The sequence below is a fragment of the Otolemur garnettii genome, unplaced genomic scaffold, assembly GCF_000181295.1.
Source record: "Otolemur garnettii isolate 467f Iridium unplaced genomic scaffold, OtoGar3 scaffold00011, whole genome shotgun sequence".
NCBI classification, from domain to species: domain Eukaryota; kingdom Metazoa; phylum Chordata; class Mammalia; order Primates; family Galagidae; genus Otolemur; species Otolemur garnettii.
This window is the reverse complement of record NW_003852406.1, coordinates 23,458,540-23,483,281: the sequence shown is the minus strand read 5'-3', so window position 1 is coordinate 23,483,281 and position 24,742 is coordinate 23,458,540. Positions and strand designations below refer to the sequence as shown.

At 44.2% G+C, this 24,742-nt stretch overlaps 1 protein-coding gene, 1 non-coding gene and 1 pseudogene across 2 annotated transcripts in view; 2 read left to right on the top strand and 1 right to left on the bottom strand.

Annotated features, from left to right (window-relative positions):
- Window positions 1–24,742, bottom strand: part of THSD4 (thrombospondin type 1 domain containing 4) — a 590,530-nt gene that overhangs the window by 540,791 nt on the left and 24,997 nt on the right. The window lies entirely within an intron of this gene.
- On the top strand, window positions 9,360–9,815 carry LOC105886478 (annotated as a pseudogene).
- On the top strand, window positions 14,539–14,647 carry LOC111723502. Its single transcript, XR_002772029.1, has one exon. It is a non-coding gene; the product is annotated as a U6 spliceosomal RNA (small nuclear RNA).

Genomic DNA, 24,742 nt, shown 5'->3' with positions numbered 1-24,742 from the left:
TTGAGGAAACAGAAAGTACCTTTGGGATTTCTACCTGTTTGAAGCTTGAGACCCAGCGTGTTGAACAGTAAGGGTACAACTATAGTACATGCACAAAGTCATTCAGTCCACACCCCAGGCTTGTGACATCTACATCTTCCTCATTTTATCTGCAGGAGAGTCACTAATCTGTGTAGAATTCCAGACACTGAAAAGGCCCATAGGTACTGGTGAGCAGAGGTACCACTGTGAAAACCTCCATCCTCATCCTCATGGCCCCTTCTTCTACTTCATGGGGTCCTCCATCTCTCTCTCTCTCTCCCTCTCTCTTTCTTTTGCAACCAGTTTAAAATGTTGGTCATGGAGCTTAAAGAAGACAGAAGGCTGCATTTAGGCCTCAAGTACAAGTTACATACTACACTTGACTTTGACAGGACTCTGCACTGGGAGTCATTAGGCACCACTGCAGATGTTTCCAGGCGTTTTATTTGCAACATAAGTCTTTATACTGTGATTTCAGTATAATGGGAATGATTAAATGTGAGCACAGTCTCCATCACACAGATAGTGGTCACGAAGAGATTTCCAAGGGAAGGCAGACCAGGGCACTCGCCAGGGCTCTGCTGTGAGCCCTGCCACCCACAAGGCCTCTCCAGCTTCTGCTGCCCTTGATGGCTGAGGAAGGAGTTGCACTGTGTTTTCACTTGTACCCCCACATCTTATTCCAATTTGGTACTTTACTGATTATAACAATGGATTATGATGATCATGGGCTATAAATTTTACCAAAATATACTTTGTGCCCACTAAAACCACTTTATTAGCTAAATTCTTACAGAAAAATAATTTACTTTGTTACTGTAAGTATAAAATTCTCAAACACTTTTAACCCTTCTCAACAGCCAGCAAACCGGCTGGCTGTTCTTTAACCCTTTTCTTTACTGGGAACAACGGCTTTGATCCCTGACACTGAGCACAGAACTCTCAGGACGATAACCAGTGCTTCACATCAAGATACACCAGGATTTCTCTCCCATTTGCTGCTATTCTCGGGGCCTCTCTCCTTTGGGCATCTTATAGGCAGAATTCTGGCCTTTCAGGGTTCCTGGCCGTAATACCATCCAATGACAGGAAAAGTTCACCAGGACACGGCGCTAACCAACATTAATGACAAAGTGCTCTAGCTACACAGCTGGGGAGAAACAAGCCAGGGCAGCAGCCTGGGGTGCTCCATGCCCTGTCCTCTACCTCTGCCAGTCAACTCAAAGTACAGTCCGAGAAGCTGCAGACTGGCTTGTAGAGGACAATAGGGACCCAGTGAGCAACACCCCCATGGGAGGGGTGACAAGGTTTCCAGCTGAAAGAACAGCCACAGAAATGAAAGCAAAGCATGCTGGGCCTAGGAGTATGGAGAAAGCTCTGGAAATGCCCTCCACCACCTCCACCACCTCCACCACCCCCGCAGGAGGTGCCTTGAAACTCACTGCACTGAAGGGGAAACATGGAGAAGGCGCCAGAAGCCTCTGAAATACCTACTGCGGCTGCTGCTAGAACAAAGGTTCTCAGTCAGAGGCAATTTTGCCCACCAGGGGACACATCAGAAAATTCAGAGCCCTTGCCACACACAGACACAGCGACACACAGAGTTATCTCATTCACAATGTCAATAGAATCGAGGGAGAGAAACACTGCTCTAGAGTAAGCCAGGGACATCCTTGACACATATCGGAATCTACAGAGCCCCAGCTCAGACCTGTACAGGAAAGAGAAAGGCAAAGGAACCCAGTCCCCAGAGCACCAGCATCATCACTGAGAGCAGAAGGGGGTGGGGCATGGAATCGGACGGACAAAGCCAAAAAGAAAAGGGAACGGGGACGTGGGAGTCCACATGTGGGAGCCCCAGGAGCATCATCCCTGCATCTGCCTCTCATGTGCCCTGGCACCTGTGCACAGGGTCCTGGGAGGCCAGTTTGCTGGCTGGTGATAGGGGCTATTTTTAAACAAGTTCAGCAGGGGCTTCCCAGTGAATCTATTAATAGAGGAATTTCTCATGCCAGTTGATTAAACTTGATACCACTGCAGTTAAATTGTGAAGATGCTGCTTCTAGGGTTGGCTAATTGGAATAAAAAGAATTCTGCTCTTATTCCTTCATTGGTTGCAGTAGGATCTTTGCAATGACTGGGTTATCTGTGAAGCTTCATCCAAAGGCAGAGGGGTCACCCCATTTGTGGATGACTGTGTGTCCCTGCATGCATAGCTGAAGGAGTTAACCGCACCTAGAGTTAACTCATCTGAACTGGGATTCCTGAACGCTAGGGATGCTTGTCCATAGAAGAAGCACAGCCTGCCAGATTAGCAAGCGCCTCACCCTGGATTTGAGAGTCCTTCTGACCCATACCAGCCCCTAGGCACAAAGCTATACTTGAAGTGACACAGAGGCAGTGATTTGCATTCTCCCAATCATCTGGGCAAACTGAGGCAACTATCCAACTGGGTATAAGGGGGGAATAAGAGGAATGGGTGACTCCTAAAGGTCCTACCAGCCCGATATACAAGAACTCTCAGTGTCCCGGCTCTAGGCCTAGGCAAAGCTGCTGTCCTGGAGAGCCAGGTGTTTCAGCAGCATGGCCCTCCTGTCGGCTTCCCCGTTCCTACTTTGTTCTCCTTTCCCTGGCACATTCTCCAGCTTCGATGTCACATATGAACTCCTCTCAGAGCCTTTCTCTTTGTGGCATCACCCCCACCCCCCAGTGTCCCAAGTGTGCCGGGGCCAGCACCCCAAAACCATTTCCCCACTTCCCAGACACCAGTGGGGCTGTTTGGGAGCAAACGGGCAGCAGTTGTCCAGTTTGTCTCAGGCAGATAGAGCCGGGTGCCCAGTGGAAGAAGCAGGGACGGCTCTCTTCCTGGTAGCCCTAGAGGAGAGGGGCTAACACACACAACCAGGGAGCCTTGGGCTTAGCTGGCAGAGCTCACTCTGCCATCTTAACCTTTGGTGCAGTCTGGGGACCCTTTCACGTGCCCTGGAGTAGTATACCACAGGCCCCTCTGCACTGTGGCAAGTGAGGGCTCCACCAACCGGTAGGAGGGGGCTGGTCTCTGTTTGGAAAATAAAAATAAAAGTGAGCTCTGCTGCAATATCTGGGCCTGAAAACACATTAAAGGCATAAGTTCTAGAAATAGGAGGTTCTTTTTAGTACTTAAAAAAGCACAAGAGGCAGAAGAAACCACAGGCAATGGACCAAACAGCCCAAACCCTCAACAGAGGGAGCCACTGCTGAGGAAGGCGGCTTCCGAGTCTGGCAGGAAGACCCCAGAAACTGACAGTCATTCGCTTATTTGTCATTCTGAGTCCTAAGCATGGTTGAGCTATCAGTAGGGACTGTGCTGAGTGTTGGCCACATGTCAGCTCTGACTCCCACAATAGCCCTGTGAGGCAGGGGTCTTATGCCCATTCTACAGATGAGAAAACAGAAGCTCAGAGAATATCTCTCTTACACTAAGTGTAAGACATTTCAATCCAAGACTGTTTCAAGGTATCCTAGGGCATTCCAGAAAAGGTATTTGTCTTTCTCTTGCCCCCGCAACAAATTCAAGGCCATGCATATGGAAGTTACCTAATGAACATGTGTGAGTTCAACTGAGCCCTCCCGTGCTCACACAGGAGCACTAACCTTGACTTCTCTGCAGTGTATGGCAGTCTTGACAACCCACTTGGAACCAAGTTCTCAGCTGGTTTCTGCCATGGGCACCATGATCCCATCTCACTCCTCTTCCTGCTTCTCTAACAGCTAGTTCTGATGCCATCCCACATTTGAATTTCTCCAGAATCTCTCTCAACTTATATAACTTCTCTTTCCCATGTTCCAGTTTGGCCATGCTCACAGCTCATCTATACTGTAAGCCAGAGAATATGAATAGCAATGGCTGAGCAAAGGCTGAGCGCCTCTGCCACCACCATCCTGATTGAAACTCATCTCAGTATCTTCCCACCTGCCCCCCTCTCCGTTACCTCCTCCCAGTGACATCTGGTGTCTACCCAAGGCATAAATGGGAGTCCTTATTTTTCCCTCTCACTCTCCTTCACCCCTCCAACCTGGCCAGTCAAGTCTCCTTGATTTTTCCAGTCTCTCCCATGTGACCCTTCCCTTCAATTTGATTATAACTCCCCTAATTTGGATCCCAGAGTTCATAGTGAAAAATATTACCTACTTTGGACTGGGTTTTGAAAGCAAGTAGTCCTGAATTCAAATGCTGGCTCTGCCATTCATGGGCCCTGTGACTCTGGGTGCCAGGGTTCGAATGTGTCTCCTGCAAAATTCAGGTGTTGCCAATGTGATGTATTAAGAGGTGAGGCCTTTGAGAGGTAACTGGGCGATGAGGCCTCCTCCCTCATGAATGGGATTAAGGTCCTTATGAAAGAGGCTTGTGTAGCACTCAGCTGGCTTGTCCATCTTCTCTTCTGCCTTGTGAGGACACAGCACCCATCCCCTTGCCCTTCTGCCTTCCAGCATGTGAGGATGCAGCCAGAAGGCCCTAGCCAGACCCCAGCACCTTGATCTGGGACTCTTCAGCTCCAGAAATAAATTACCCAGCCTCAGGCATTTTGTGACAGCAACACAAATGGGTGAGGACAGTGGACTATTCAGCATGGATAAGCCTGAGCTTCCTTACTGGTGGAGTGTGCTCATCTTGCAGAGTTTCTGAGCATGACAAATATCACATGTGTATGGTGCCTAGCACCTAGGAGATGCCTAACAATTAGAAACTATTGTCAGTATTATTTTTATTACCAGGTGGTCTTTCTGCCACCAGTCTCTCTCCTAGCCCCGTCCCACCGACACACACCTGTGGGGCAGCCGTCTTACACCAGTGTCATCCTGCTTGGCTCAAAGGGTTTCAGCACATCCTCAGTACCTGAAGGATAAAGTCTATCTTGTCTCACCTGACATGAAAGATCTCCCCAGTTTGGATTCAACCTGCCTTCTTAACTGGACTTGCTACTGGCCCTCCTCTGGCTACCCACTACTTCCAACCTACAAACACAAATTCCTCCTATACACCCTAGAGGGATCCACTTGGTGTTGGCAGAAAACCTCATTCATTCTCACCTTCTAGTCGACAAGATAAATGTCCACTCCTCCTGCCTCTATCTACTGGATGCCTCCCAATTATACCTTCCCAAACCACTCTGGATCCAGCAGAGATGTTGTCCTTTTTTTTTTTTTTTTTTTTGAGACAGAGCCTCAAGCTGTTGACCTGGGTAGAGTGCCGTGGCATCTACCTCCAACTGCAGCTCACAGCAACCTTCAACTCCTGGACTCAAGCAATTCTCCTGCCTCCATCTTCCAAATAGCTGGGAGTGCAGGTGCCCACCACAACGCCCGGCTATTTTTTGGTTGCAGCCATCTTTGTCATTTGGTGGGCCTGGGCTGGATTCAAACCTGCCAACTCAGTTGTATATGGCTGGCGCTTTAAACACGTGAGCCACAGGCGCCAAGCCATGTTGTCCTTTACTAAACTAAGTTGTCTCTTCATATTTTAGGATAGAAAACTACCTCTGCAATACAGCCCTATAGATCTTAACCTTCCTTAGCATCCCCCATTGGCTGAGCACTGTTAGGTACATACACAACCGTTATCACCTTTTCACCCTCTTCAGTGAATTAACACAATGCCTTGGGCATGAAAGCCTTTGATAAATATCCTCCCACTGAACAAAACAGCTCCTGGTGAGACTGTGGAGGGGACATGTTCCACGTGGTAGAATATGACAGATGTGGTCCCGGCTCTGTGCTGGGCTCCCACACTCCAGGCTGTCCTTCACTCCCATCCCTGCTTCTCGCACTGAAATTCCAGGTGCAACACCCCACGAGGGGATAACTCTCTGCAGTTCTCATGCCTCTACAGAGGAGCCCTGGATGGGATCTTATGACCCAACAGTGGAGAGGCAGCCCCCAGGGCGAACGTGCACTAACGACCAGGAACTGCTGGTGTCTAGAAGCCGGAGTTCTGCATGTTTTTTTGAGGCACTTAGGGATACCACAAATCAAGTGCAGCCTTGGAGAGGGACTGGTAGGATCTAAATGGATTTGTTGGGGCCTCTCCAAACAGGGCCTATATTCAGGACTGAGCTTTGGTTTCAGTGAGAGAATGAGTGAGAACAAGCCCCACAAGATAGGAAATTGTCCTAGGGAAACTGTACCCTCACACTCCCGCAGGTACTCAGAGGAGCCAAATTCATCCCCTGACCCTCGTGTGCAAATGGTAGGCTATTTTCAGAGCCCTCTGCAGGGCCCATAGTACTGAGGGGTTGGGCAGGCTCTGCTGGCTGGGGCCAAGCCAGGCATCTTGTCCCTCAGTTTATGGAAAAGAGATGGAGGTGTCGATTTTTATCATCTATTAGAGCGAGTATATAGAACATACACGGTGCTTCAGTGTTCTCCCCAAGCATCAGAGTTCTTCCTTTAAATAACCATGATTCTGTGACCTGGGCCTAGAACCTAGTTCAAGCAGTGAGAAGGACCTAGAAATCCTAATGGTTATGGAGCATTACAGTTGTACCAATTGCACCTTGATTTCTTTGACCATGTGCCACATCTCAGTGTATGGTGTTAATATTGTTGATCTTGTTCTGGGTAAGCGTCCGCAAATATCAAGATCATCGTTCCACCCAAGGCAGCATCCACCACTGCGGCAAGCCATGCCAGTCGCAGTAAGGCAGGCTTGCAGGGGAGGGGTGGTCCTTCTGGCTGTGGACACCCAGTAAGAAACCCTGGGCCCTACAGAGCAGGAGGGCCCTTCGAGGGTTGCACGCATACTGGCCCCTCTCCTGATCAAAAGCAGGTGCAGGGAGCGTCCCCAAGGGCCCCGGCCACCCCACCAGAAGCCATTTGTATTCCTGTGCTGTCGGCGGTTTGCAGCCAGGTTCAGCTGGGGAGGTCCCACTGCTCATTTCTCTCCTAAACCTCCCTGGTGTACAGCCAAGTCTCCATTTTACTCAAGCTTTAAAAACAGAAACGTAAGAAGAAAAACGACTCCCATGAAGGATGGAAAACTAATCTAACAAGCGATTACAGCTGTGTGGAGGGCTGCCGGGGGATCCGGGCACCTTAGCAACCCAGCCCCCCGGAGGGCGGGTGGCCGCTCACACCCGGATCTGAGTCATCTAGCACAGGGACAGCTGTTGGGGACAAGAGGATGAGGAGGGAGTAGTCAACGCTGATCTGAGGGACCACTGTGTACAAGGAAGCAGACAGGGGACTGCGGGACACTGACCTAAGTCTGCAGCATGGCTCCTGTCCTAAAGGGTTTATAACTCATCTAGGAAAATTATGCAGAAATACCTGAAAAAGCAATTTCCAACAGGTTCACATAAAAACGCACCAGAGGAATTTCAAAAGCAAGACAGTACCAAAAAAAGAAAAAAGGCTTTGGAATTCAGACCATTTAGAGAGGTCTAGAATGTTAAGCTTGGTGGTGGTGGTGGTGGTGTCCTTGGGGTATTGGATATCACTGGGATTTGGGGGGGAAATGGAGAAGAGAGAAAAAAATGGTGAAGAGAGGAAAAAATGGAGTGACCTGCAGATGGAGACCCAGGAGCAAGGCAGTTCACGTGGAGCCGACTCTCACGGGAAGCATGAAAGCAGGTAAGACTGCACAGGTGGGCAGAGGCAGGTCTAGAAAAGCCTGTGTGCCAACCCAAGGGCAGGTCTCTATCCCACACACACCACTGAGGGCTGGGGCCAGGGCAGCAACCCGCAGGCCCTTACGGTGAGGGCTCAGAGGCCAGCCCAGAGTTTGAATTTCTTTCCACCATTTACCAGTCAAGGTTCCTACCAGTTTCCAAGTATGCCTCCTCCGAGGTAACACAGGATAATAACAATTATGTATAGTTGACCCCCTCACTCAAGAAGGGTCCATTCACCCTTACATTGTGCCCATAGGTGAGAGCCGCCGATCCCTTCTCCCGCCTAACTGAAACAGAGACCTTACCTAACAAATGCAACATTGTAACCTAATCATCTGCACCCTATGTTAAGCTGAAATTTAAAATAATAAAACAACATAATAAATATAAATTTTTTAGAAAATTATCTGACAGGTTAAGTACTCAATAAATTTTACTTTTATAATGACCATTAGTAATTTTTAAAAAGTATGTCTAAGGACTCATAAAGTTGCTATAAGATTTAAGTGGGATAACACACACACAGGGCTTTGTACTGTGCCCGGCATACAGCAAGCACTCGATAGATATCTGTAGCCAGGGAGAGGAATAAGGGAATATCAGAAACGGGGGCCTGAGAGGAAGGTGCACATGGGAGGGGCATGAGACTGGAACTGGGTGACCCAGCAATAAAGTGGAAGAGGCAGGAACGGCCACCGTGACGGGCAGTATGAAGGAACGCTGGACCAGACATGGCTGCTGACCAGGTAACGGAGCTTAATGCAGCCGAGATCCCACGTGGAATCTTGGAATAAAAATAGGGAAAGCTGGAAACAGAGAAGAGTTGATGGGCATGAGAGGAAGTTCTGTTTATAGACTCTGTAGGGAGCCTGAGGCTTGAAGCATAAGCCAGCCTGTACCATGGATCTGGGGAAGGGAACCCCAGAGGGTGTGCAGAGAAGTGCTAAGGGACAAAGAAGGATGTATTGGGGGAAATACTCCATTTAAAGGGCTGGAGAAAAGGTTAGTAAAGGAAACAGAGCAGAAAAGTAAGGCTGGCAGGAGCTAAGCAGGTGGCCAACAGAGCCAGCTGGTTCAGTGGGCACGATGACGAGGATAAGCACTGCTCTGGGGGGGGGCTGGCCACTTCCAGAGAGAGCAATTTAATAAGGTATGGGTTGTGACCCCGCAGGGGAGAGTTGGTGTTGGTAAAGGTGGCCCACAGGACACTCTGGATCCAGGGAGCCTGGCACTGAGTGGAGAGAGAAAACTACGAGGCTGAGCATTAGGGAGTCTGTATGTGAAAACGCTTCCTCTCCATGGGACCTCATGCAACCCAAAAGTCATAAAAGGCAAAGTGAGCAAAGGGGATGGCATCTTCTGCTACTGGAGTTCAGTTTCTTGGGTGCTGCTCCAGAAACAGGGCTTCTTTCTGGCTATTCTGGGACAGTGGCTGCCACCCTTCTCAGCCTCCTATCAGGGAGCCTCTGAGACAACAATGGCAACAGCTGGCCTGTGGCTGCTTGTCCCTTCTATTCTATTTGGCAGAAAAAATAAAGAGGTGCATGGGAGCTTCCTCTTCCCCTAAGTGGCCTGAAGTGGTCTGTGAAAACGGTTCCCTATTCACTTGACCCAAAAAACCCCACAAAATCATGCAAGTCAAGAGGCTCAAATCTTCGTGTTCACTTTAAGAACACACGTGAAACTGCCCAGGCCATCAAGGGAATGCATCTACAAAAAGCCACCAAGTATCTGAAGGATGTCACCTTAAAGAAACAATGTGTACCATTCCGACGTTACAATGGGGGAACTGGTAGGTGTGCCCAGGCCAAACAGTGGGGCTGGACCCAGGGTCGGTGGCCCAAAAAGAGTGTTGAATTTTTGGTGCACATGCTTAAAAGTGCAGAGAGTAATGCTGAACTTAAGGGTTTAGATGTAGATTCTCTGGTCATTGAACATATCCAAGTGAACAAAGCACCCGAGATGTGTCACCTAACTTACAGAGCCCCTGGTCGCGTTAACCCAGACATGAGCTCCCCCTGCCACATCGAGATGATCCTTACTGAAAAGGAACAGATTGTTCCCAAACCAGAAGAAGAGGTAGCACAGAAGAAAAAGATATCCCAGAAGAAACTGAAGAAACAAAAACTTATGGCACAGGAATAAATGCAACATAAAATAAATGCAAATAACTGTAAAAAAAAAAAAAGAGAGAGAGAGAGAGGTGCATGGGAAAGCACATGGAAAGAGAAGAGGAATATTCGGGGAGAAATCAGTGCACGCACCACGTAGCTTTGCAACTTGCAACTGCCACTATTAACCCTGCAAGAGAGGCCTCTGGCCAGTAGCTGCCAGCCAGTCTGTGCCTTAGAATGACCTGTGATGTCCATAAAGCTGCCACCAGCAGGACCTCACCTCCAGACACACTGATCCAAGGGGTTTTTGAGGGGGCCCAGCATCAATAGTTATCGCTTTTGTTTTGTTTCCTAGGTGAGTCTGTAATCAAGGTCAAGAACCTCTCCTCAAGGGGTTCCCATTAATGAACACGTAAGGCACAAATTCTACTAGTGATTGATTTTGGAATGCCAGTCTAGCTTAACAAACAAAACTAGGTTTAGCTTGTGAGCCAACATCGTTTGATTGGTATTGGCAGGCTGCTGAGACAGGAGGGACCCTGTGCCCGAACTCAGAACACAACGATCAATTAATGACGTCAGACACCAGTTGGGGAGAAGAGGGAAGGGCTGGTATGTGGCCATCCTGGGTCTCACTCCTCTAATCCTGCCACAGCCTCCAAAAAGGAGCATTATATAATCACACATTATTTTAGTGTGATTTTTGACAGGAACAAAAAAGGATACGCTTACTGGAGCAGGCTGTGTGGTCATTATTCAGAGCCTTCAGAGCCCCCGACCCCTCCAGGCCAGAGCCCTGGCTTGGACAAATATCAGCAACCTCTGGGGCAGCAGCTCGAAGGCTTTGCCCCCTAGAACGGCAGCCTGACTGCAAATTCTCAGGCCCACCCCAGACCTCCTGCATCAGACACTCCAGGGGCGGCAGCATCTGAGTTAGCAAGCCTTCCAGAGATGCTGATATACGCTGTAGTTTAAGAACTATTACTCTAGGAGACTTAAAAAAAAAAAAAACTTTGCATATTCTTAAGCTCTATGAGGACCCACCAAAACAGAATCTTTGTGGGTAGAGCCCAGGAATCTGTATTTTTAAGCAAATGATGCTCCAATACTTCTGATGCACACGGTCAGGCTTGGGTACCACGGACCTAGCATTGATCTCTGTCTTCTGTTCTGTTTCCTCGACGGCATTGCTAGAAACAATCTGCCTGACGATGCCCATCCTGGGAATGTGTGCAACCACACACACAGCTGGTCGCCATCAGCTGCTCTCCGACCCACTGCAAAGTTCACGTTCTTCACCTGTAAAGTAGGGATGCTCTGATCTGAGGGACTGGGTTGCTGTGGTGACAATGACATGAGAACAGCTCGCTTCAGAAGTGGCCATGTCCTGGCTAGTCAATGATTTCAGTTGAAAGAAACAGAAAAGGGAGGGAGGGAGGAGAAAGAAGCAGGCATGAGACAAAGTGATTATCTTTGCTGCGCCTGGGGAAGCTTAGCTCCGATTACATGCAGTCAAGCCATGTTATGAGCAAGATGACTGCCCACGTGAAGCGCAGACAGACACTGCGGGAGCTGCTGACGGCCCCCAAAGGAGCCTGCGTGTCCTGGCTGCACAGCCTGCTCCAGTAAGTGTATCCTTTTTTGTTCCTGTCAACAATCACGCTAAAATCATTATTTTAACTGATGTTAAAACAGCAAGCTCATGTCAACTCCTGGCTGGAGGGAGAGCAAGACTCCAGCACATCCATTCGCCGGGCCCTGTCCTGCATGAGCATGTTCAGTCTCTCTAGTAAACTGTGCAGGCCACAGGAGAGGGGCTGGCAGAACAGATGGTGTCATGGTGGAGTCCAGGGGCAGCCTCCACAGTGTGACCTTCCATCTGCAACTGCTGGTGGGTGACAGTCCCAGACCAGGACCAGTTCAGTCCCGCTGTTTACCTTGCCTTTTTCATGCCAGTAACCCAGGGCTTCCTTTGGCCTCCAGGGTGAACACGAGTTCCCCACCTGCCATCCAGCCCCTCCAGATCTGCCCCCTCAACCTCTCCAGTCCCCTCTCTCCTCTCCTCAGAGGGGACCTCCCTCTACCTGGCCCCCTGAAAGCCATGAGACACACCCCTTTCCTCACGCTGCTCCCCCACCTTCACCAGCCTCCTTACCCCTTTGTTGGCGTCCCCATCCTTTGAGGCCAAGGCCAAGGCCTGGGCCTGCATGGGCTCCCTGTCAATCTCAGCGCTGGCAGGTCCCTTCCACCTCAAAACAGACTTACTCCTCTGCCTCCAGGCTCTGCCTTGTTTTGAGATTACAGTACTCACTGCCAGCCTTTCCAGGCCTTTTATCTTATGAGCACTCCATGGGCATGAGTAGAGTGTCCTTCGTTGTCAAAATTGGATCATTTTTGATATTTTGGGAGTAAAAAAAAGAGCAGCACTATAGGGGGTCCCAAAGGTCACCCATAAAGTCACCACACATAGGGAAATTGTAGCTAAATGTACCTTTATTTACAAAATATTCATTGCAAAATTTTACAAAGAGGTGGCCAACATACAGAGAATATCTTGCTAGTATTTTGTACAATTTTATAATGAATATTTTATAAATAAAGATATGTTTAGTTATAATTTTCCATTTTCTCTATGTATGGTAACTTTATGAGCAACCTTTGGGACATGGTTAATTAATAAATATATCAAGCTAACAAACGTAAGCAAGGATTGTCCCAGAGGAAGCAAGTGTCTGGTTACCTTAAAATTAGTCCCCTGTCCTATGTCTCCTTGTGAACCTCTCGGCATCTCGGCCTTATAAACGTGAGCCAATAAAATGAAACGCTGGGAACTAACCTCGCTCTTGTCAGAGGGTTAGGAAGATCGTCGGGCCATGCTGTGCAGGGCAGGCAAGAGCTAGAATAATAACAGCTCACAGTTATGAATAGAAATGAGTAAGTGACATGCTGCTTTTATTTCGTTCTCTATAGAAATGCAAATGCAGCCCAAGGGCTGATGTAAGGTTGAAACCAGCCTTGCATGGGAAATGTGGTTTGCATAGTTTAATACAATTTAATATCTACTCATGGCCAGCTAAGCATCTGTCTCTAATTTCACAACCACGGTCCTTTCAAAGTCACTGCCTTTGGATGTAAGTTTCTCAGAGAGAATGAGCCTTGTGTCCAATGCCTGGAAAGCGACAGCATTCAGCCACCAAGTTCCCCTCCATCCTCACCATGCAGCTTTTCCTGTTTTGATTTTAGCTCCAGGAGAAGGACAATGGACAAGTCAATCAGTCCAGATTACCCTGCACCAGGAGGAGAGACACCTGACAGCCATACCCTTCACCACAGCCACGGGGACAAAGGCGCCAGAGTAATCAAGGCTGTCGAGAGAATGCAATTCTCATCAACCCTTGGGGTTGCCTCATTGTTTTTGCTCTATTTTCCAGAAAGTCTTTAGCAGAGGAGAAAGGTGCAGAGGAAGGGAGGGCCTTGCCTGTTAGCAGAGGCTTCAATGCAGTCATCGCCCTCCTGCCATTCAATGTCAAGATCGGCCCATGCAAAGGAGAAGTCATGGGACAAGGGGCACAATCAGAGCTCTGGGCTTTTCTGTCCTGCTGCACACTCGACCCGCCTTCCCCTGCTGAAAAGGCTGCTTCCCTCTGGGCATGCCCCATGTATGGGAAAAAAATCCTACCCCTGGTCTGCTCTCCTACATACCCACCCGCTGTGAACTAAAATCGCATGGAGTCAAGGCCAAGATGGTTTTCCTAGTAGAACAAACACCTGCCAACTCTGAATATAAGGGCTTAAATCCATGATGACTAGTTAATTACGGATACTTGAGAAATGGGACTATTTATTTATTCTTTGCCCTTCACTAAGCAGTTTAGAGGCTTTTGTTGGAAATATAAGTAATCACCTGCTATGCCTCTCGATAGGGTCCTCGGCTCTGCAGTAGGGTTTGGAAAATACAGACCTGAACCACACAGAGTCTCTGCTCTCAGGGCACAGGGAAGGACAAAGCAATGTCACAGAGACGGAATCACTTGCTCAGAACTCCTTGAAGTCCACCTTGGAAGACCAAGAGAGAACTCATCACCCATGTGGATCCTGCCGGCTCTGCTACCGTTCCCAGAGAGCTCCAGCTGTTCTTTCCCCTCTTGAGATGAATCTCAAAGTTGCTGAACAACCACTTGGAGGTTGAGTTACTCACCCCAGTCACACAGAAGCACTACAGAACGAAGTGACCCTGCCTCTCAAGGGGCAAGGAGAATAGAAGTGGTGTGTGCAGACCCAGAGGTCGCTCTTCCATGACAGTGGGTCACACAGCGGAAATCCCTGACCCTGGGCAGAGCCAGGTCATGTAAAGGAGACTCATCTGCCCCAGCGAGGCACAGATGCTGATTTTTTTTTTAAACTACGTGCATATAAGGACAATGCTCTCAAGGCCAAGGGTTGTCATACAAAGTGGAAAATTAAAGCAGATCCATGTGGCCCCAGCAAAAGGAAAGCAAGGTGGGCCAAGAAGAAATCAGGTGATGTATGGATTTATGGTCCAAATCATAACTTTTTAACATAAACTACTGAAGTAATGTAGGGAAAAGACACTGCAGTGACCAATGGCCAACTTATTTTGAATAATATGCAATACAATAAAATTCCAGTAAAGGCCCTTTGAGTTATAGGTATAGCTCTTTTCAGCCCTGAGTTCTTCATATTTGGCTCATATAGAGTCCCGTGTCTGCAACAGACCTGAAGCTGTTTTAAAAGTGCTCTCACTTCAGCAGCACACATACTAAAATTGGAACGATGCAGGGAAGATTAGCATGGCAGCCATGCAAGGATGACATGCAAATTGGCGAAGCGTTCCGTATTTTTTAAAGTGATCACTTTTAGCTTATAGAATGAATAGTTGTAGAGGCTGGTCTTAGGGAGATTTAGACATTAGAAAACCTGGTGCTAGTAAGGTACATTCTGTGGCCTATGAGCTTAACTCAAAAAGTTTTAATCCACTCCCAGGGCAGTTTACACCTCACAGGAGACCTGTCGGTTAGCAGAAGCTCAAGATCAGCCTCCAGGCAGGGAAGACATGAGTAGAATGTTCAGCATACAGAAAGCCAAGACATGGGAGTAGGGGACCACCAGGTCTCAGCCGTGACCTCATAACCACGAAAACAAAACAAAACAAAACCACTCTCATCACATTTCAGCTCAGCAAGAGGCTAATGATGGACAGCTGGATGTGATCAGGATGGAACGCAGGACCCTAAATTTAATTAGAAAACAAACAAAGTGGACATCCCAAGGAGCGAGCTGTCCCTTTCCAGAAACCAAGGGAGATGGTTCTGCATGAATGGATGGGATAACACACATCATTAGGGTTAAAGACTTCAGAGTCAGACCCCTGAGTCTGAGTCTGTGCTTCTACCACTTAGTAACAATGAACTAAGTGTCTCTAAGGTGAGCTCTGCTCATCTATGAAACAGGGATAAAAATTAATCTGCCTCAGTGGGTGAATATAAAGAATTAGTGCTTAGCACAGGGCCTGGCACATGGTAAGCATTTAAGCAGTGTTAAACATTAGTGCTCACCCTTAGCAGGGGTGAGAGAAACCTGGACCAAGGACATGGCTAGCCCATCTTGCACAGGAATATTCCCCACATGTGAGGTCTTGGGACTGCTGCTTCTCTGTCGTCATAAACAGTAAATTCCTTAAGCATCAAAAGGCTGAGAAGCTTGTCTTCAAGGGCAACCCAAACAGAAACCCTAAGAAGACCATTATCCCTTCTTCCTCTTTCTAGAGAAGTCCAAGAAATTGAGAAGGAGGAAGACACTTTAAAGAACATGTCCTCCTACTGGAGAAGGAGCCATTAGTGTGACAGCAAAACTGACCCCGTACTTCCAAACATGTGGTTTAAGAGGCACATGTAACACATAACATGTTTCTTCAAAAATAAGCCCAGGGAGAAGAATACAACATGTAACCAGCAGCCTCCCTGGAAAGCAGAGGGGTACCCCAGTGCAGCCTTACAGGAGGACCTACGAGATTAAATAGGTGATCCTCAACTGCGGGCAATGTTGTCCAACAGGGGACGGTTAGCCATGTCTGGAGACATTTTTATTGTTACAACTGGAACAGCATCTTCCTGACATCTAACGGATAGAGACCAAGAACACTGCTAAACTTCCAGCAGTGCACAAGACAAGCCCACAAGAAAGAATCAGCTGACCCACGATACCAGCAGTGCCAAGGCTGAGAAACTCTGATGTAGATAAATCAGGCTGGGGTAAAAGATGCTACCATAACATTAGAAGGAAAGTAATTTGAAAAGAAGCATGTTTAGGTATCCAGCTTGTAGAGCAGGGCTGGCATCTGTCACAATAACAGCAACAACAATAATACCTACACAGTATTTACTATGAGTCAGACAATGTTCTGTACTCCTTATCTATAACTCATGTAATCCTTGAACCAATCTACACAACAGGTACTATTTCATCCCCATTTTACAAATGAGGAAAGTGAGGCACAGGACCTTGCCCAAGGTCCAGAATTACTAAGCAGCATAACTGGGATATTAACTAGGCCGTTGGGCTTTGCTGCCCAAGTTCACATAGTAGGCACTTGATACATGTTTGATGAGTTAATGGGGAGAAATAAATATGCATGGCCATAAGCAAGAAGATGTATCAAAGGTACAAGAAGCAATACAAGAGAATATCACTGGTTTCACTTTTTTTCTCCAAACTAACCAAGGAGTATACATTCTTGGTAGAGAAGGAAGACAGCCGGCATGTGAAGACTCCACTTGCCAAATTCTGCCATCATCAAGAACCAAATCACACCTTCCGGAAGATAGATCACTAACATACACACAAGGACAGTGGCCCAAATACTGTAGTATGATTCATTTTTTCCCCGAAGACTAAGATATATAGCCTAAGTGATAAGTTATTCTGTCTGTCAAAATTTTGTTTTAACTGTAATCTGGCCTGGAAACATAACATCGTGGGGAATTTATAAGTTATTTAAAAAACACCTTTTTATGGTTTGGGTTATGTGTGTTTAGTGTGGGAAGGAATGGAAATTTTGAGAAAAAAATTAAAGCACATAAAATACTCATTTTTCTGTGAACCATTTTAGCCTGAGTCACTTTGTTAGGATTGAAACATACAAAAATATCTACTGTGTATAACTTGGCTTGTTTGTAGTAAGACCACATTTGAGATATGAGAATCAGGGTAGAGTTTGCTCAGACAATAATAACACATTTATAATGCATTTATTGTTAAATATTGTTACAAATGGAACCAGAAACTTCCAAAGGAAGGCATTTACACTCCGGGATTGTGCAGGGTTTCTGTGAGACAGACAAAACACTTAGAACAAAAGAAATATTCACATACATAAAAACAAAGTTTCTTTGCCCCTGAACTTAGAAGCAATTAAATACCAAAAAGAGTTCTTTAAGAAATTAGGGGCAGCACCTGTGGCTTAAAGGAGTAGGGCGCAGGCCCCATATGCCGGAGGTGGTGGGTTCAAACCCAGCCCCGGCCAGAAACTGCCAAAAAAAAAAAAAATTAGGGCAGAGGGTTACATAGAGAAGGGATACTCAAAACTCAACATATAGCTTTTTGTCACAGAAAATGTGGAGTGGTAGCCCCAGTTCCCCCAGCTTACCTTGTCCCCAACAACACCTTCTTCAGATTGGTCTCAGCATCTTCTGCAGACAGAATCTGTGACTCAAGTTCTTCTGTATTTTTCATGTTTAATTTCTGGATGTGGACCTTCCCCACAAAACAACAAGTCCTTCTACAATGTAGGGAAGGAGGAACATGCGGCAGACAAGAGTTCACAAGACGAGTCATAAGCAGAGGCGCCTTGATGTGGAGAGGGGTGACTGTGGCTTCTTTGTGGTCTTTCTGCCACCAGGGTCACATATGGATGGCCAGGAGGACCCAGACTCCTCGCAGGAGAGACCTCGTAGACACCACAAGGCTGGGAGAATGAAACAGCAATTCCAGTTAAGTCAGCCAGAGCTGGAAAGGAGGGCAAGGAGGGCCCAAAGCGCTGGGCAGGCAGCCCTTGTCCACATTCAAGGGAATCAGTAAGCACTGGCAGACTCGTTCATGCTTCACGCCACCTACCCGTGGGTAACAAGCATCCTCAGAAAAGCATCGGAGAGCTGAATGGGGATCCTGGCCCTAAACAAGGAACAGGCTAAGATGCCAGAACCGCACTATTATTTCCAAACCAAAGGCTAAAGATTATCTCTTTCTGCAACATTGTAAAGGGCTTTCCAAGCTTACTGCTCCGGTGTTAATAGAGGCAAATTTGATTTCTCTGCCGTTGGCTTTGAATCCAAGAGATTTAACACAGCATGAGTTAGCGAACATTGGAATCCTTTTCTTAATAAGGTCTTTTTACTTTAATTTCTTCATTTTTTTAAGTAGAAACACTCTTTAATTTTTCAGAAGCAGTCAGTTACACTGTTTGAAACAGGAGGCTTGACAAATACCAGCTGGAAGACACACAGGGGCTGTTTTAGAATCAGCTTCCAATTTTGCACGGGCTCTGGGGCTGGACACGCTCTAATGAGAGTACGCTGTATGCTGGTCTTTGAAGAGCATCTTTGTTTCCTGATCACTCCCAAAGGACGATGTCACGCTGGTCCAGAGACTTCTATTGCCATTTCAGTACTGGCATTCAAGTCACTGTATTACTTTCTTCTTTCCTTTCCTTCTCCTCCTTTTTTTTTTTTTTTTTTATTGAGGTGTAACATACAGAAGAGGTGCTCACTGTAAATGTTTGAATTCTTACCCTTTTGTTAAATTTCTTACCCTTGAATTCATAACCCTCACCTACACCAAGATTTAGAATGTTTTTAACACCCTGAATGTTCCCTCATCACCCTCACTAGTAAGTAGCCCTCTCAACCCCTGTTTGTATCCACTATTCTGATTTTATTTTCACCAAAAATTATCTATACCTATTCTTCAACTAAAGATAAATGGAATGATCCTATAGGTATCACACACAATAAATTATACATAATGGAAGTGGCAAGTTTTCTCATATGTATTCACCCATGAAACCATCACCACAATCAAGATAATACAAACATCTATTGCCCCCAAAGATTCTTTATACCCCTTGGCAATTCTCACATTCTCCCCTGCCTGTGACCCCCAGAAACACTGAACATCTTTTTATGTGCTTATTGGTCACTGGTATGGTTTCCCTGCCCCCTTATGAGTTAGGTTGTTTGTTTTGTTTTGTTGAGTTTCAAGAATTCTCTACATACCCTGGATATCACTTATCAGAGACATGATTTACAAGTGTTTTCTCCCATTCTGTGGTTTGACTTTATACTCTGCTGACAGTGTTTTTTGAAGCACAAAATTTTAGTTTTCATTAAGTCAAACTTGTCTATTCTTTGTTGTTGTTGCCTACATCTTTGGTATCACATCCAAGAAATCACTGTAAAATGAATGTCAGGAAGATGTTGTCCTATATTTTCTTCTAAGAGTTTTATAGTTTAGGTCTAATATTTAGTGTCTGACCCATTTTGAGTTAATTTTTGTATATGTTGTCTTTTCTCATTGAATAGTCTTGGTACACTTCTCAAAAATCATTTGACCCTACCTGCTAGTATTTATTTCTGGGTTCCCTTTCTATTCCATTCGTTTATATGTCTATCTTTGTGCTAACACCACACTGTTTTGATTACTGTAGCTTTGTAGTAAGTTTCAAAATTAGAAAGTGTGCATTCTCCAACAGTGTTCTTCTTTTTCAAGATTGTTTTTGGCTATTTGAGGACTTGTGAGATTCCACATAAATTTTAGGATTTTTTTTCTATTTCTGAAAAAAAATGTTATTGGTATTTTCATAGGATTTGCACTGGATCCACAGATCACTTTGGGCAGTACTGACATATTAATAATGTTACATTTTCCAATCCTGGAACATGGGGTACCTTTAAATACATTTCTGCCTTAAATTTCTTTCAGCAATATTTTATAGTTTTCATTGTTACCTGTCTTTCATGTCCTTGTTTAAGTTAATTGCCTAGTATTTTTTTATACCATTGAAAATAGAATTGTTTTCCTTATTTGCTTTTTGGATTGATCATTTTTAATAGAAATACAGCTGATTTTTGTGTGTTGAATTTGTACCCTGGTACTTTACTGAATTCATCCATATTCTTTCATTAATTCTTAACAATCTTTTTGAAGATTCTTTAGGGTTGTCTACATATTAAGATCACACTATCGGCTCGGCGCCTATAGCTCAACTGGCTAAGGCGCCAGCCACGTACACCTAAGGTGGTGGGTTCGAATCCCCAGCCCGGACCCGCCAAACAACAATGACGGCTGCAACCAAAAAATAGCCGGGTGTTGTGGCGGGCGCCTGTGGTCCCAGCTACTTGGGAGGCGGAGGCAGGAGACTCGCTTGGGCCCAGGAGTTGGAGGTTGCTGTGAGCTGTAATGCCACGGCACTCTACCCAGGGGGACAGCTTGAGGCTCTGTCTCAAAAAAAAAAAAAAAAAAAAAAAGATCACACTATCTTTGAATAAAGGTAGTTTTCCGCCTTCATTTTTAATTTGAATGCCTTCTCTTTCTTTTCCTTGCTTAATTGCTCTACTGAGAACTTCCAAAACCATTTGAATAGATGTGGCAAAAATAGGTATCCTTGTTTTGTTCTTGGCCTTAAAGGGAAAGCTTTTAGTCTTCTACATTGAGTTTAATGTGTGATGTGGATTATTCATGTATAGCCTTTATTATATTGAGGTAATTTTCTTCTATTCCTGGTTTGTAGAGCCTGAATTAATTTTTGCATATTATACTAGATATGGATCAAAGTTCACTTTTTGTATATGGATATCCAGTTTGTTCCTGCATATTGTTGAAAAGATTATCCTCTGTCTACTGAATTACCTTGGCACTCTTGCCAAAAATCAGATGTCCACATATGTGTGGGTCTATTTCTTTACTCTATTCTGTTCAATTACCCATTTTTCTATCTTTATGCCAATAATATGCAATCTTGATATAAATATTATGTAGTGTAAATTTGGTAATTTTGTTCTTCTTTTTGAAATTTGTTTCCAGTATTCTACATCCTTCATATGTCCATAGGGATTTTTTTTTAATTTATTTCAGATTAATATGAGGGTACAAATGATTAGGTTAAATCGGTTACATTTGTTAGGTAAAGTCCAAGTTGTAGTTGAGCCCTTTACCCAGGAGGCGTGAGGTGTACCATATATCCTTACATTGTGCCCTTTTGGTGAAAGTGTACTATTCCCCCCGCCACCCGCTTCACCTCTTTCCCCTCCCGCTACCCTTCCAACTTGAGTTTAATTGTGTTTTTCTCTCATGTGGTCATGTAGTTGTTCATCTACTAGTTGATTCAATTCATACTAGTATTGAATATGTGCTTTTCCATTCTTGTGATACTTTACTAAGGAGAATGTTCTTTAACTCTATCCAAGTAAATACAAAAGATGTAAAGCCTCCATATTTTTTAGGGCTAAATAGTATTCCAATATCTATACCAACCTATACCACAGTTCATTAATCCATTCATGGTTTGATGGGCACTTGGGCTGTTTCTACATCTTAGGAATTGTGAACTGAGCTGCAATAAACATTCTAGTCCAAATGGGTCTATGGTAAAATGATTTTTTTTCTTCTAGGTAGATAGATACTTTTAGCTCTTTTAGGATTCCCTATACTTCTTTCCATAGGGGCTGAAACAGTCTGAATCCCCACTGTAAATATATTCCCTACTCTCCACAGCCATACCAGCAAGAAATAGTAAAAGATGTTAACAAATGAAAGAAAATAACATGTATATGGCTAGAAAGAATCAACATTGTAAAAATATAAATTACCCAAAGTGATCTACAGATTTAATGAAATCTCCACTAAAGTAATTGAAAAAATAATACTTCCTTTTATATGTAATCAGAAAAATCCTGAATAGCCAATGTAATTCTAAGAAATAAAAACAAATCTGGAGATATCACATTACCAGACATCAGGTTATACTACTAGGCAATAGTAATCAAAACAGTATGGTACTGGCACAAAAAATAGAGACACAGAATAGAGAACCTAAAGATGAACCCAGCTGCATATTGTCATTTGATCTTTGATAAACCTAACAAAATCATACATGGGGGAAAGAATCCCTATTTAATAAATGGTTCTAGGAGAACTGGTTAGCCACATGTAGAAGACTGAACCAAGACCTGCATCTCTTGCCACTTACAAAAATTGACTCATGCTGGATAAAAGACTTAAACTTAAGACACAAAATGATAAAAACTCCAGAAGACAGTGGGAAAAACTCTTGACGATATCAGCCTGGGAATAAATTTCATAAAGATTTTTAATCAATTTGTCAATTTCTACAAAACCTTCTCCTGAGACTTTTATTGGAATTGTGTTAAATCTATACAGCAGCTTGGCAAAAATAGGTATCTTAACAATATTGAGTTTCTTGACTATAAACATGGTACGTTTATTCATTTATTTCAGTATTTTTATGATTCATTTTATTTCCTTTTTGGGGAATGTGAATTAAAATTCCTTATTTTGTTATTTTGATGACTGATTGGGATTTATAGCCTATATCTCTAACTTATCATAGTATAACTTCAGGTAACACGATGCTATTTTACATATAAGACCTTTACAGTACTATGCTTCCATTTATCCTTTCCTGACATTAATACTATTATTGTCACACATTTTACTTATACATATGTTATGAACCCCAAAACACATGATTAAATATATTTTTTTTTTTTTTTTTTGAGACGGAGCCTCAAGCTATCCCCCTGGGTAGAGTGCTGTGGCATCACAGCTCACAGCAACCTCCAACTCCTGGGCTCAAGCGAGTCTCCTGCCTCAGCCTCCCAAGTAGCTGGGACTACAGGCGCCCGCCACAACGCCTGGCCATTTTTTGGTTGCCGCCATCATTGTTGTTTGGCAGGCCCGGGCCGGGGATTCGAACCCGCCACCTTAGGTGTATGTGGCTGGCGCCTTAGCCGCTTGAGCCACAGGCGCCGAGCCATGATTAAATATTTTTATTTAAAGAATCAATCTTGGCAATTATGAACTAAGCTGCAATAAACATTCCAGTGCAAATATCTTTGCTATAAAGTGATTTTTGGTCTTCTGGATATATACCTAGTAGAAGAATTGCAGGATCGAATGGCAGGTCTATTTTTAGATCCCCAAATGATCTCCAAACTTCTTTCCAAAGGAACATATTAGTTTGAATTCCCACCAGCAGTGCAGAAGTGTTCCCTTTTCTCCACATCCACACCAACATCTATAGTTTCAGGATTTTTGTATGTGGGATACTCTTACTAGAATTAGATTATATGCCCAATTCATAATGGCCAAGTCGTGGAAGAAGCCCAAGTGCCCATCAACCTATGAATAGATTAATAAATTGGGGTGTATGTACAAAATGCAGCCTTAAAAAAGATGGAGACTTTACTTCTTTTATGTTAATATAGATGGAGCTGGAACACATTCTTCTTAGTAAAGTATCTCAAGAATGGAAGAAAAAGTATCCAATGTATTCAGTACTATTATGTAAGTAATATATAATCACCCATACTTTCATACAAAAGATAAAATACAACTACAGCCCAGGATGAAAGAGGAAGGGGAGGGGAGGGAAAGTGAAGAGGGAGGCCAGATAGAGAGAGGGCAATCAGTGGGGCCTCACCTATGGTGCATATTGCAAGGGTACATGTCAAATCTATTAAAAGTAAAGTGTAAATGTCTTAACACAATAAGTAAGTGAGGTGAAGGCTATGTCAACCAGTTCAATGTAAGCATTCCAAATTGTATATAAAACACACATTGTACCCCATAAATGCATTAATGTATACAGCTATGACTTAATAAAAAAAAATTAAAGAGTCAATCTTTTAAAGTATGTAAATAAGAAGAAAAATTCTTATTTACTTGCCCAGATAGTTATTTTTTCTAGTGAAGTCATTCCTTTGTATAAATCCATATTTCTATCTGATATTTTCCTTCTTGCCTAAAGAACTTCCTTCAGTAATTCTTGTGGGGTTAGTGTGGTGTAGCCTTTCTATGCTTGGAAATATCTTTATTTTACCTTCCTTTTAGAAGGATATTGTAGTTGGGTATAGAATTCTAAGTTGCTGGTTTTATTCTTTCAGTACTTTAAAGATGTTGCTTCATTTGCATGAATAACAAGAGATAGGGTATCAACTGTCATCCTTAACTTTGTTCCTATGTATATAATGTATCATTTTCTTCTCTTGAGGCTTTTAAATTTTTTCTCTTTATCTGTAGCTTGAAGCAATTTGATTATGATGTGGCTTGGTCCCATTTTCTTCATGCTTCTAGTGCCCAGAGTTAATTGATATTCTTGGTTTCATAGTTTTCATCAAATTTGGAAAATTTTCTGATACTATTTCTACAAATTTTTTTTCTGTCTCCTCCATCTCTTTTCCTTTTGCTACTCTAATTGCCCATTTATTAGTCTACCTGAAGTTGTCAGAGCTCCCTGATGCTCTATTCATCCTTTGAAAATTTTTTTCTTTCTGTTTTTTATTTTGGAAAGTTTCTATTATTATGTTTATATCTTCAGGTTCACTTAACTTTTCTTCTGCAATGTTTAATCTACCATTAATCCCATTCAGTATAGTTTTGATCTCAGACCTTGTCATTTTCATCTCCAGAAGGTTGAGTGTTTAACTTCGCTTGTACTTCATTATTTGAATTTATGGAATACAGTTTTAATAACTTTTAATTCTAAACTATGTGCCAGTTCTGAGATGGTTCCAATTGATTGGTTCTTCTCCTCATTATGGAGAATAATGTCAATATCTGTCTGCTTTTGTGCATGCCTGATAATTTTTAACTAAATGTTGGACATCTTGAATTTTACCTTATTGGGTGCTGGATATTTTTATT